The sequence below is a fragment of the Heterodontus francisci genome, chromosome 1 (genome assembly GCF_036365525.1).
Source record: "Heterodontus francisci isolate sHetFra1 chromosome 1, sHetFra1.hap1, whole genome shotgun sequence".
NCBI classification, from domain to species: Eukaryota; Metazoa; Chordata; class Chondrichthyes; order Heterodontiformes; family Heterodontidae; genus Heterodontus; species Heterodontus francisci.
Window position 1 is genome coordinate 58,347,467 of NC_090371.1, and position 12,863 is coordinate 58,360,329.

Sequence of the window (12,863 nt, forward strand, 5' to 3'; positions counted from 1 at the left end):
CAGATTTGGCATCCTATTTATTTTTGTGGCTGCAATGTTTATATATTGTATTCTTTGATAAAGGAGCATTTCTTCATAAAAGTTTCATGGGCCATAACAGCAATAGAAATTTAGAAGCAACTCTCAAGTATAAGTCAACAATTGGATACTTTCTGTGAAATCTATTATATTTTTAAAAAGAAATAAATATAATTTCAAAGCTCATCGCCTGGTCAAGCTTGCTGTTCAGGGATTTGGATGTGCTGGGTGAGAACATGTGTAGTGGCATGATGTCCAATTTATTAGGCCGAGTACTCACTAAGGATTCTGTTTAATCACTGCAATCATTTAAACAAAACGTAGAAAATAATTTTCAAAATGATTTATGATTTTATTGAAAAAAATGAAATAACTAAAGTCTTTGTGATAAGTTAGATATACATTCATTCAAGAGTTATACGTGGAAGGAATGCTCCTTTTAAAGTAAGTTAAGTGAGAATATTAAATTCTGTAATAGTTTCCAGCCTCAAAAATAGGCAAATTATTTATTTCAAATTATAATCAATTTATTAAATATTAATCTGGTGCTATGCTGTAATTTTGTGTCCAGCTATCTGCAAGCATTAATTTCACAATTTATGCTCACATTCAAATTTTAAATTGAGAAGATAAGGACGTGTGCCTAATATAGCGGTCTGTCAAGTCCAGTTTTGGTGGACTGTTCATAAATTTCTAAAATGTCCCCATGGTTTTGGACAAGAGCAGTCCTATGCACAATTCTTCTAACTTTGGGCCATTGCATAACCACATTAGGTGCAATCTTCTTCAAACTTTGCACCCAATCAGCAGTGCAGGCTTTTTCAAAGCTACTATCCCATGCTGCAAAAGTCAAGAACTTCAAGACAGTGATACCAAAATGGGGAGAATTTGTACATCTTTCGAACATTGGGTCTATGAAATAGGATGAGAACTCTGTGGGTTCAGCATCTTGAGAAAGCATCTAGTCATTGTGAAATCTGGCAGTTTACATCCTCATATTTTGGGTATCATATGCACTGTGGATTTGAAAACATACTCATTGTATACCTTTGCACTCAGAAAGCATTCAGAGTTTAATAATATAGTGAAATGTGTTCTGCAATAACCTATGAATTTAACCAAATTTAAACCAAGGATATGTCCAGAAAACAAATATTGTAATTTTATTCATCAACTTGTATTTTTATTGTGGTTTCTAACCATAACCCAGATGGATAAAGTATTACTCTGAGTGGATGCTTTGGTTTTCTATTTTTCCCTCTTCTCCTGAAAGCAAAGTGACTCGTCCTGGGATATAGTACCATGGGTACCAGCAGCTTTCTGACGCCTCAGCCTAAGGTTGCTTAAGACTAGCTCTGCACAGACCAGAGATTGAACTTGTATGGCTCAGTAAATACCAGGTTGCATCTTTGCCAACTAAGCCATCAGAGCTGCTCCAGGTGTAGATTTGTGTTACTGATGTCACTACACTGCAGTTAGTACTAGCCCCTAGTTAACTGGGTTAAACCAAATGTTAGTTTTATTGGTTTTCAGAATTCAAAATAATGGGTGGAACTTTTGACTTCAGTTGAGATGTAAAATGTGTGATGATTCTGTGATTCTATGCTATTGGATTGGCTGTCCATTACACACTCTGCCCAATATTGCCTGTTTTACATGCCTACCAAAGTTGAAAGTTCCACTGAATGTGTTTATGAGACGTGGCAGTTTAAAGATGATTGGGTTTTGCTATATAGTCAAGGCTTCTAGAATTTTAGTTAATTTTCTCTGACTGCTGCTGCACTTGATAAATCTGAATTGATTTGGTATGACTTAGGTATAACTTTCAAAGTTGTCTTTCATGTTCAACATGACAACTTAACCAATGATCAGCCAAATAAATAAATGTGATTGAACACGATGATTGGTCAAGTCTAATTGTAAAACATCAAAAAGCTGAAATGAAGCAAGAAAAAGTCCCCTTTTCAAACACTTGAAAACAGAGGTTGCTAGGATTATGTTTTAAAATTTTGTTTTAAATAAATGTTTAGAAATCTGTTTTAAAGGTCTTGTTAGTGATACCAATGTAGCACGATCTTTTAGACTGGCAAAACATTGGATGTTATATGTAGGAAAAATAAAGCCCATGTTAATTTCCAGTCCATTTCATAAAATGCAAACCTTCATCATTTAGGTAATAATCATGCAATCTTTCTGAGACTGAACCACTTAGATATGATCAGTATAAAATGACTATCGAATATTGCCTTTGTCTGTTCATTATGGATAGCTTTTTTAAAGAATCTTACCAATGTTTGAAACTATAATCAAGACTGCATTATTTTTATTGGATTTGATTATCTCACAGAAAAAAAAAGTTAGCAATGCAAACAATAACAGCTTCCTGTGTGCATTTTGTTAAGACTTAAATATAAGGGTAAAAAAAACAGGAGAATTATATCAAAGAGTTTGTATTTTATTCACAGCATTACAAATTATACAATATAACTGGAGGTAAACTGAGGTTTGGGAATTTAATTTATTCTATTTCTAGTATAACTACAACCAACTCAAAGCCATTTTAAAATCTTGATTTCTGATTTATCAACAAGACACTTGGTTCTTTCAGCAGCATTTGGACTTTCTCTAGCAGAATACTGCTTGTGTTTAAGAAGTATATGTAGAGATCTGCTTCCTCCCACTTCCTAATTTGACAGTGGTGTAGAACCAATGATATAATTCAATGCTGCAGACTTATACCACTTTAACTCAGTTACTGCTGTAAAATCAATTCCTGAAGTATGTCTGTGTGCCAATCCCTGAAATCAAAGAAACACTAAAATTGAAAAATTAGGAAAGATTGGGTTTTTCAATTGTCTGGGCTATCCTGTGCTTGGTATAGCTGTATGCAAGAAGCCCATTCAATTGCTATTATGTAAGAATAAGTCAGGATAAGTCTCACCACTTCTTGATTTCTCTTTTTTACATAAATACATCTTTTTTTCCTTTCAATTATTTTGCTGATGGCATGATGAGAATGTTATTCTCATTTCCTGAAACTCATTCACATACAGCAGTTACCACATCAAAATCCTTAGCCTAATGTTTTGAGTCTCTCTCTCATCTATTAACTTCCTATGGAATTCTTAGTATGAGAACTCCCTGTAGCTATATTTACACTATTAACTGTTCTCCATTCAAGGTGGAAAAATTAGTTAACAAGAAATATATATTCTGGTCCAATTATGCAGTCTATTAGAACTTTAAAAAGGAAAACCCAGAAAGAGTAATTTCTGTTCAAGTTACTTCTCTAAATAAAATAAAAGAAATTAGGTGACACATTTCTTTCCTTGTTGTATAACATAATCTTGATTTATTGAATTATTTTTCCTCCAATGATTTCAGGTCTCTACCCACATCCAAAGCTGCTCTAGGGCTGTAAGCTATGTACTCATCCCAAATTGATTTCATTCACTTATAAAGAAGTCATCGCTTGGGCTGGCAAGGATGCCAATCCTGAGATACCTAGCTGGGAAATGTTAGTTCCTCTAGGCTTCTCCAGATCAGCATCCAAGCTAGTTCAAAGTTCCAAATTCCACCTGAGTGAATGGGGCCATTCCAGAATGTGTTCCACTCGTTTAATCAACATCTTCAGAACAGATGGTGGGTCTGCAGGGGAGGAGTGGACTCCCTAAATCAATGTTATCTTGTACAAGGTAAGAGATATATTGTTCATTTAAAAAAATACATGGCGGGTGTATTAGATTTCCTTTTAAATTCCTGCCACAATTTTTAGTCAGTGACTGAGACAACATTCCATTGGATGAGGAGTGAATGAGATTGAATTTGGCTGTCAGTGGGAGTGGGGAACGGGCTGAGGGACTTTGAACATTGCATTATCCATTGGCAAATAATACCTCAGTGTCTTAGCATCCATTTAAACCAAGAAGTAAAGCAAAAAGTGGAGGGTTCTATGGGTACAGGCTCAGCCATATTTCCAATTACTTTTGAAAAATCAATTTCTCTCCTTGAAATAAACATAATAAAACAAACACAATTGGACATTGAAATAACACATTCTCTAGAATAAAGCCTCTTAGAATCTGGAACATTCTTGAGATACATTTCTTTTTTGTATTTTCTTTCTGGCATCAGAATTCATTTACACTTTGTTTTACCAAATACTGTGCTATTTATGTAGGAATACATCGACTATATTCCAGAATTTTATACTGTAGTAATATCAGTGTGATTCGCATTGACAGAAGCAGTATGAGACCATCTCAAGGAGTCTTGTCTGCTTCGACCAGCTGCAGTATATTTAAAATCTGTTGGATTACTGAAAAAATTTAATTATGAAAAATCTTTTAACTTTTTTTGTTTAATGCTAACAAAATGGCAACTGTCCCATCATTCTGTTAACAATGTTGCTGCCATTTGGATGCTGATAAGCATAGTTTTGTTTCTGAATGCAAAGCAACACAGAACAGCAGATGGGGGGCGGGGGGAGGGGTCATTGGTGGTGGGTTGTAAGTGAGCACTGCTATGGCCAGTGTGATGTTGATAATATGATGGCAGCCGTCTGCTATCTGAAAAGATAAAGGGGTCCATTTCTGAGAAAACTGAAGGCAGTGACATAATGCCTGAAAAGCACTGAGGTGCCCAGCCTGCCCTAATGTAGCCGACATGTGCAGAGGTGGCCAGAAGCCTGCACACAAGCAGTGTGTTAGGTTCATCAGACCCTCCCCGCCCCCCGTCCCCCCAATCTCTAGGTTAACCTCTAGGTGGCTGTGCTTTTACCATTGCACCTCTTTAGAATGCACGTTGAAAGGAAGGCTGATGTTGATTTTGTAAAAGAATAATTGGATACTTCTGTCCTTTAGTGCCCCCTTGGCAAACTTGGTTTCCTGGGATTAGTGTTCCCATGTTTCCTGTGCCCCTCTACCTTCCAGAAAGGTGCCCAGCGCACAACTGGCAGCTCACACCAATAATGTGGCCGTGGAGCCTCTGGGCACATTATGAGAGATGCACCCAGAGTACCAGTAAGTAATACTAATGGTCTAACCTAACATTATCTGATGAAGTTCGTCCATTTCACATGTAGTGCCAGCACCAACAGTACAGGTGTCAGGCCAAATAATCTGCCCCCATATTTAACAACAGCTTAAATGATTTAAAAGGAACTTATTAAGAATGTTAGTACAGTTGGTGACCAGAGCAACCCTTCCCCAGTATCACTCAGTTCTAAAGCTGGTAACAGCATCAAACTGGTATCTGCACTACAACTGGAGCATCATTATATCACTGTCCGTATAGCAGCCTCCTCAATGGACTTCCTCAGTCCATGCTAACTTTGAGCTGTTCACCTTTCAGTATTTGAATAAGTTTTAACTGAATTTCATGGTTTTTTCTAGCTGTGAATGTAATAGTGCAAGGGATCACAAACAATATTAAAGCGTGTTTTAAAGACTATGCAAAGGAAAAGGTTTTTAATTAAAAAATTGTGCTAAATTCTACTGCGTTCCACCTGCCAGTATTTGAAAGAAGTGGACAGAGCAAATTTTAAAAGTAGCTTTTCTTTCCTCCAGTTGCATGATAAGGGTTACAATTTTTTGCGTAAACTCACATACTCCTTTAATTGTATTAAAAAACACACAATGCTCATTGTTAGTTAGGTTCTTCTTCTCATGTTTTTATTATTTATTAAGCTTAATGTTTGCGCCTGACGCCGTGCAATATCCGTAGCTGTGTAAAACGCGAGTTACAACCTGCTGTATCAGTGTTACGTGTTTCAACTATTGCATAGTTTAAGCTTTTATTGTTGTTGATGTGGACGTATCCGGGCACTTTAAAAACCTTTGCAAGGTTCCCAGTCCTTTCGAGTTTGAGTTGCTTGTTTGTACACTGTTTTCTTGCTGTTAAAACATATGCCCTCCATCAGGCGCATAGGTGTTTTGTCTGCATCATGCTGGAATATGTTTTTTTTAAATTATGTTTTAAATTTCCGCTATCATCAAATGGTAGTGCTGTAAATTCTGCAATTAATGTCCAATAAACTGCTTTTATTCATTTCAGACTGAATTTGGAGTAGTTTGTTAATTGCAGTTACTGTCTGTTCACTGTTCCACCAGCAAGTATATTGTTGACTGTTGTGATATTGCATCAAGATTTATTTTTTGGAGGAGGATGGGAATATGAGATTTGCTGATTCATTGAATATGTCTTGTTGAGAAGCCTTATAAAGTTCATCGGAATGCTTAGGGAGTAAATTTACTGTGGTATTCAGCCATTCAGACTAGGAAATACCCAGGTTGAATCTTTGGCCTATACTAAGTTACCTGAACTCAGCTACAACGAATCATAGAAGGTTACAGCATAAGGACGACACTTGACCAAGCTTTTAGTCTCCTCACCTCATATTTTCATCTTTATCTTGGTGTCAATTTTTATTCATTATGCTTCTGTGAAGCACCTTTGGATTATTTTTCTATGTAAAATGTCCTATATAAATGTATGTTGTTTCTGCCATTGTCACCATCCCCTCATGGTCACCTCTGGAGTATTTCTTTTTTGCTTTCAAAGACATTACTCACACACAGGCATTAGGTTTCATAAGCATGCTGATAACATTTAGCTTTATCTTTCTGCCCTCACCCTCAGTTCCACAGCCATCTCAGTTTTGTCAGATTCTATCTGATATCTAATCATTGATCAGTCAGAAATTTCTGCAATAGAAGAATTAAGCCCCTCTTATTTGGTTTCTACCTAAATCTCGATCGTTTCCCCATCTCCATTCCACTTCACAGCTGCTCACTCAGGCTGAACCAGATAAGTTGCAACTCGATTGTCCTGTTCAACCCTCAGTTGAGTTTCAAATCCAAATTCCATATATCACAAAGACCACTTGCTGCTACTGTTAATCAGTGATTAATTTGTGTTTAATTGTATGCAGGTGGTGGGCATTAACTGGGAATTCACTTGTGCCCTTATATATAGATACGGACTGAAACTGTGGTTGTTGGTTTAGGAGGTGCATGCTTGTAAATAAATGCTTCTAAAAATGTGTAAAGATTAGCTCCAGTTCTATCATCATCAACTGGCTTTCTGGAGTATAACATGGTAGCAGAGGATGGTGGCCTAAAGGTGAAGGAAGGGAACTAAGAAAAAACATTTTAGATAGAAAACTTAAATCCTAGTGGAATTTTGGAATATGGCAGAAAGCAAGTTTAAATTGTCAGGGTATGATCACCCTCTAATATTCTTGGAGTCTGAACCATATGACTAGTGGAAGAATGAAGTGGATATGTGGGCATGGGTTATATCCCTACCAAAGAGGAAACAAGTTATGTCCTTGGCATTGTCGCTTCCTACAAAAAATAAAATCAGAAGTAAAGTATTTTGTGAGATGCATGCCCATCAATTGCATTGTGATGCACTTTTGGACATTCTATTAGAGTTCTTAGATGAAATCTACAGGAAAGATGATCTGTTAAATGAGGCATGGTCAGAATTTGATAGATTTCAGAAAACAGATGGTCATTCCATGGAAAATATATCATGAACTTTAACAGATTGTATAAACAATTGATGAAATTCAATTTGGGGATCTCTATATCAGCACCAGTGTTTAAATTTCTGGATTGTGCAAAGGTGTCTCATATGGACAGACAACTGGTTCTAACTGGTGTTTGGTTCTTGGAGAGGCAGAGCCTGTTGGATCGGATGTCTGCTGCCTTGACAAAATACCAGGGAAGACAATCATTTCCTTCAGCCTTAATGGAACAAATGGAACATTCCACTGGTGACATAAAGAATAGAGGACTCAATGATTGCCAGATTTTGGAATGGTCCAGATACAGGGCAAAGCATCAAAATGATGGAAGGATTAAAGACAGGCAGAATGAGGATGAATAACACCACCCTCCCCCCCTCCAACACCTCCCCCACCCCACCCAAAACAGGTCTGGCTGTTACAGCAGAAGACAAAATTAGAACAGCAATAAGAGGTGAATGAATCCCATGAATGCCCAAGAAAAAGTTAATAGGTGTTTCAAGTATGACTCAAAATATCATGTTGCAGTGAAATGCCCAAAGAGGAGAGGCAGGGTCCTCAAAATGCCACATGACAAAGAGAAGAGGATGAAGATAATGAAGAATCTGAACAAATTATCCTGGGTGTTTTAGTCCTGTGATTAATCTGTTAGTCAAGGACTCCTTTAATTGTGCAATACTAGATAGTGCTTGCACTTCAACAGTATGTGGAACAGATTGGCTAAAATGCTATTTTCATTCACTAAGTATTGAAGATTGATGCAAGGTTATGGAATATAAAAGTACTACCAAGGATGGGAACTGAACATCCAAGGGTATTCAATATTTAGAAAGGACAGGCAAATAGGGAAAGGAGATGGGGTAGCGTTGTTAGTAAAGGAGGAAATCAATGCAATAGTGAGGAAGGATATTGGCTCGGAAAATCATGATGTGGAATCTGTATGGGTGGAGCTAAGAAACACCAAGGGGTAGAAAACGTTGGTGGGGATTGTCTATAGGCCTCCAAACAGTGGTGGAGATGTAAGGAATGGCATTAAACAGGAAATTAGAGATGCAAGCAATAAGGGTACAACTGTAATCATGGGTGACTTTGATCTACATATAGATTGGTCAAAGCAAATTAGCAATAATATTGTGGAGGAGGATTTCCTGGAGTGTGTATGGGATGGATTTTTAGACCAATACATTGAGGAACCAACTAGAGAACAGGCTATCCTAGACTGGGTATTGCGCAATGAGAAAGGATTAATTAACAATCTCGTTGTGCGAGGTCCCTTGGGGAGGAGCGACCATAACATGATAGAATTCTTCATTACGATGGAGAGTGAAGTAGTTGAATCTGAAACTTGGGTCCTGAATCTAAATAAAGGAAACTATGAAGATATGAGGCGCAAGTTGGCTATGGTAGATTGGGGAACTTTACTGACGGTGGATAGGCAATGGATAATATTTAAAGAACATGTGCATGAATTACAACAATTATGTTTTTTTATTCATTCATGGGATGTGGGCGTCACTGGCTAGGCCAGCATTTATTGCCCATCCCTAATTGCATTTGAGAAGGTGGTGAGCTGCCTTCTTGAACCGCTGCAGTCCATGTGAGGTGGGTACACCCACAGTGCTGTTAGGAACGGAGCTCCAGGATTTTGACCCAGCAACAGTGAAGGAACGGTGATACAGTTCCAAGTCAGGATGGTGTGTGACTTGGAGGGGAACTTGCAGGTGGTGCTGTTCCCATGCATTTGCTGCCCTTGTCCTTCTAATTGGTAGAGGTCGTGGGTTTGGAAGATGCTGTCTAAGGAGCCTTGGTGCGTTTGCTGCAGTGCATCTTGTAGATGGTACACACTGCTGCCACTGTGCGTCGGCGGTGGAGGTTGTGAATGTTTGTGGAGGGGTGCCAATCAAGCGGGCTGCTTTGTCTTGGATGGTGTCAAGCTTCTTGAGTGTTGTTGGAGCTGCACCCATCCAGGCAAGTGGAGAGTATTCCATCACACTCCTGACTTGTGCTTTGTAGATGTCGGACAGGCTTTGGGGAGTTAGGAAGTGAGTTACTCGCCTCAGGATTCCTAGCCTCTGACCTGCTCTAGTAGCCATGGTATTTATATGGCTACTCCAGTTCAGTTTTCAGTCAATGGTAGCCCCTAGGATGTTGATAGTGGGGGATTCAGCGACGGTAATGCCATTGAATGTCAAGGGGAGATGGTTAGATTCTCTCTTGTTGGAGATGGTCATTGCCTGGCACTTGTGTGGCACGAATGTTATTTGCCACTTATCAGCCCAAGCCTGGATATTGTCCAGGTCTTGCTGCATTTCTACATGGACTGCATCAGTATCTGAGGAGTCACAAATGGTGCTGAACATTGTGCAGCGAACATCCCCACTTCTGACCTTATGATTGAAGGAAGGTCATTGATTAAGCAGCTGAAGATGGTTGGGCCTAGGACACTACCCTGAGGAACTCCTCTAGTGATGTCTTGGAGCTCAGATGATTGACTTCCAACAACCACAACCATCTTCCTTTGCGCTAGGTATGACTCCAACCAGCGGAGAGTTATTCCCCCGTTTCCCATTGACCTCAGTTTTGCTAGGGCTCCTTGATGCCATACTCGGTCAAATGCTGCCTTGATGTCAAGGGCAGTCACTCTCACCTCACCTCTTGAGCTCAGCTCTTTTATCCATGTTTGAACCAAGGCTGTAATGAGGTCAGGAGCTGAGTGGACTTGGTGGAACCCAAACTGACCATCACTGAGCAGGTTATTGCTAAGCAAGTGCTGCTTGATGGCACTGTTGATGACACCTTCCATCACTTTACTGATGATCGAGAGTAGGCTGATTGGGCGGTAATTGGCCGGGTTGGACTTGTCCTGCTTTTTGTGTACAGGACATACCTGGGCAATTTTCCACATTGCCGGGTAGATGTCAGTGTTGTAGCTGTACTGGAACAGCTTGGCTAGGAGTGCGGCAAGTTCTGGACCACAGGTCTTCAGTACTATTGCCGGATAATTGTCAGGGCCCGTAGCCTTTGCAGTATCCAGTGCCTTCAGTCGTTTCTTGATATCACGCGTAATTTATCGAATTGGCTGAAGTCTGGCATCTGTGATGCTGGGGACTCGGGAGAAGGCCGAGATGGATCATCAACTCGGCACTTCTGGCTGAAGATTATTGCAAATGCTTCTGCCTTATCTTTCGCACTGATGTGCTGGGCTTCCCCATCAGTGAGGATGGGGATATTTGTGGAGCCACCTCCTCCAGTTAGTTGTTTAATTGTCCACCACCATTCATGGCTGGATGTGGCAGGACTGCAGAGCTGAGATCTGAGCCGTTGGTTTTGGGATCACTTAGTTCTGTCTAGTGCATGCTGCTTATGCAGTTTGGCACACATGTAGTCCTCTGTTGTAGCTTCACCAGGTTGACACCTCATTTTGAGATATGCCTGGTGCTGCTCCTGGCATGCCCTCCTGCACTCTTCGTTGAACCAGGGTTGGTCTCCTGGCTTGATGGTAATGGTAGATTGGGGGACATGCTGTGCTATGAGATCACAGATTGTGGTTGAGTACAATTCTGCTGCTTCTGATAGCCCACAGTGCCTCATGGATGCCCAGTTTTGCAATGCTAGATCTGTTCAAAATCTATCCCATTTAGCACGGTGATAGTGCCACACAACACAATGGACGGTATCCTCAATGTGAAGGCGGGATTTCGTCTCCACAAGGACTGTGCGCTGGTCACTCCTACCAATACTGTCATGGACAGTTGCATCTGCGGTAGGTGATGACGAGGTCAAGTATGTTTTTCCCTCTTGTTGGTTTCCTCACCACCTGCTGCAGACTTAGTCTAGCAGCTATGTCCTATAGGACCCGGCCAGCTCGGTCAGTAGTGGTGCTACCGAGCCACTCTTGGTGATGGACATTGAAGTCCCCCACCTAGAATACATTCTCCACCCTTGCCACCCTCAGTGCTTCCTCTAAGTGGTGTTCAACATGGAGGAGTACTGACCCATCAGCTGAGGGAGGGCGGGAGGTAGTAATCAGCAGGAGGTTTCCTTGTCCATGTTTGATCTGATGCCATGAGGACTCCCTGGGCAACTCCCTCCCTACTGTATACCACTGTGCCACCACCTCTGGTGGGTCTGTCCTGCCGGTGGGACAGGACATACCCGGGCATAGTGATGGCAGTGTCTGGGACATTGTCTGTAAGGTATGATTCCGTGAGTATGATTATGTCAGGCTGTTGCTTGACTAGTCTGTGGGACAGCTGTCCCAACTTTGACACAAGCCCCCAGATGTTAGTAAGGAGGACTTTGCAGGGTCGCAGGGCTGGGTTTGTCATAGTGGTTTCCGGTGCCTAGGTCGATGCTGGTGGTCCGTCCGGTTTCATTCCTTTTTATTGACGTCGTAGCGGTTAGATACAACTGAGTGGCTTGCTAGGCCATTTCAGAGGGCATGTAAGAGTCAACCACATTGCTGTGGGTCTTGAATCACATGTAGGCCAGACCAGATAAGGACACCAGATTTCCTTCCCTAAAGGACATTAGTGAACCAGATTGGTTTTTACAACAATCAACAATGTTTCACGGCCATCATTAGACTAGCTTTTTAATTCCAGATTTTTTTTTATTAATTGAATTCAAATTCCACCTTCTGCTGTCTTGGGATTTGAACCCATGTCCCCAAAGTGGACATTCATTCCTGTCTGGCGCAAAAATAAAACTGGAAAGGTGGCTCAACCGTGGCTTAAAAAAGAAATTAGGGACAGTATCAGATCCGAAGAGGAGGCATATAAAATTGCCAGAAAAAGCAGCAAGTCTGAGGATGAGGAGCAATTTCGAATTCAGCAAAGGAGGACAAAGCGGTTCATTAAGCGGGGGAAAATACAGTATGAAAGTAAACTTGCGGGAAACATAAAAACTGACTGTTAAAGTTTATATAGATATGTGAAGAGAAAAAGATTAGTGAAGACAAATGTAGGTCCCTTACAGTCAGAAATGGGGTAAATTATAATAGGGAACAAGGAAATGGCAGAACAATTAAATACATACTTTGGTTCTGTCTTCACAAAGGAGGACACAAATAACCTCCCAGAAATGTTAGGGAACCAAGTAAAGGCCTGCTACCCGACCCGAACCCGACGGGACCCGATAACATGTGTCGGGTTCGGGTCGGGTCAGGTCGCTCTTCTGGGTCCGGCTTTCAGGCTTGGGTCGAGTTGGGACGGGTCCAGGTTGGGCCAGGTCCAGGTCAGACATGCACAGCATGAAGTGTTAAAAGTAAAAAACCTACCTGAGCTGGGAGTCCAGGACGTCAAAGAGGGAAACT

The 12,863-nt window shown here is 40.6% G+C and overlaps 1 protein-coding gene across 1 annotated transcript in view; it reads left to right on the plus strand.

Annotated features, from left to right (window-relative positions):
• Window positions 1-12,863, plus strand: part of onecut2 (one cut homeobox 2) — a 193,709-nt gene that overhangs the window by 31,614 nt on the left and 149,232 nt on the right. The gene's annotated exons all lie outside the window — the stretch shown is intronic.